Source organism: Sphaeroforma arctica (genome assembly GCF_001186125.1).
Source record: "Sphaeroforma arctica JP610 unplaced genomic scaffold supercont1.56, whole genome shotgun sequence".
Classification (NCBI taxonomy): Eukaryota; class Ichthyosporea; order Ichthyophonida; genus Sphaeroforma; species Sphaeroforma arctica.
In genome coordinates, this window is record NW_014040502.1 from 148,026 (window position 1) to 150,055 (window position 2,030).

A 2,030-nucleotide genomic window follows, 5' to 3' on the forward strand; every position below is an offset into this window, starting at 1 on the left:
ATCTTAAGACAGCTAAATAGTATATCAAAACACAGAACGCGAGCAAGAACCAGTGACGATAAAAAATAACCACACACTATGCCACTAAATGAAGTCACAGATATATTTCCTTTTTACTGAAATCAGAAGTGATATAATGAACACAACTTTGTATGTTTATCCATAGCAATTGATCACATGCATGATATGAGAGAATACACTTTAATATCCACATTACTCACGAAAAATCAGAGCATGCTTCAAACTACGACGAGTACGCCACAGCCAAAAGAGTCATCTCTCTACCTCAAAAACCACCACAGTCCAGGTAGAATTATTTATTCGAATATCCACACCAGGGACTCAACACAGTATAAGCAATATGCGAAAACTCCTTCAGCCATTTTGTATACCATGTCACATAACATACAAATCAAAACCAACATAGTAGACGATGGATAAATTTAATCATGAACACTAGCGCACCCCACAAAGTTCGAGGATTATACGTGGCATGGGTAGTAGAATACTAAACGATGCAGTCTAGAAAAATCGCACAGCAATGTTGGCGATTTCTTAACCTATATTACTATTTCTAACGAAGACTGAAGTCGGATCATTTATCGAAAATCATACTTTGTAGAATGTATGGGACACAATTGTGACTCAATATTTACTTGTTGAACGCATATGAATGACACTTAAGCGCGAGATAATACTAAATAAATATAGCCATCGTTCTCCTTTAACCAGGCTCGTGGTGATTTCGCACCAAATGAGATAACAGACTGTCCAGGAATTAAATTTCAGAATATTAATCAATCTGTACTGAAGTAACCGACAAAGTTCCCTTTAGTGTGTTGGAGGATATTATTGAATATTAAGCAGATACACATACGATGTGATCTTTTTAGAAAAATCAACAACTCAATCATCTCTGTTAACTCAGTTGGTTAGAGTGCGGACCTAATAAGTCCGAAGTCACCAGTTCGAGCCTGGTACGGAGAAGAAACATATTTTGTCTGCGTTGGTATATGATATGTACTATTTTAAACTTTGAAGTTACTTTTTTCTTCTTCTGAAAGTAACTATTTATACGGTAAAGGAAACGGTAAATATATATATATATAATTAGTTTAAACACGGATGATATTTATAAAATATCATCACGATGGAAATGAAAACTACTTACCGTACTAGGCTCGACCTGGTAACTTCAAAATTATTAGGTCCGCACTCTAACCAACTAAGTTAGCAGAGATAAAGTACATATTTTATGTAAATTTAGCCTTGAATTATTGGTTTTCGACTAAAAATTTGCGTTCTCCGTACCAGGCTCGAACTGGTGACTTCGGACTTATTAGGTCCGCACTCTAACCAACTGAGTTAACAGAGATAACATATTGCAAGAATTTATTTAATTTATAATGTCAATTGTAAAACTATTAATCTACGAATCTGATCTTCTGTTATTCAAAACAGTAATTTATAGTTCAGAACTTTTCTTCACTGTCTTCAGTATTCACTTCACAATGACAGTGAATCAAAACCTATCTATATTCAAGAGATGCATAACTATACAAACTAAAAACGAGATAAAATTAAAGAAACAAGAACACTGAATCTATTCTTTTGCGCCGCTATAGTAGATGATCGATAGGAAAGCATGTCAAGCGTTGGCAGACATCTATGGTAGATATACTAGGAAAAAGTTGTCGTTTTAAAACATCGAAAACCCAAACGCCCTTGTGTTGGCTTCAAAAACGATCAATATAAATTACGTCGAACATTTATCACAACGACGTGCGAACATATTAGAGTATCGCTATCGGGCAAAAACTCATTGCTTCTACGATGACAGTCGTGACCTCAAACCACTATTCTTCACATGCAACATAAACTAGTTTCTGACTTTGGAATGATTGATAGTATGCAATTGTTGCAACGTACCTTCGGCAACACGTTCGACATTGTAATGGATCATACTAGCACAGAACATGTGACGATGTATTCATGGCTACAGTTATTCTTTAATATACATGCGTGGTTAC

General features: G+C 35.3%; 2 non-coding genes across 2 annotated transcripts; one reads left to right on the forward strand and one right to left on the reverse strand.

Annotated features, from left to right (window-relative positions):
- Positions 1-913: 913 nt before the first annotated feature.
- Positions 914-987, forward strand: SARC_30030. Its single transcript has one exon. It is a non-coding gene; the product is annotated as a tRNA-Ile (tRNA).
- A 314-nt stretch (positions 988-1,301) lies between these two features.
- Positions 1,302-1,375, reverse strand: SARC_30031. The gene has a single exon. It is a non-coding gene; the product is annotated as a tRNA-Ile (tRNA).
- Positions 1,376-2,030: the final 655 nt, after the last annotated feature.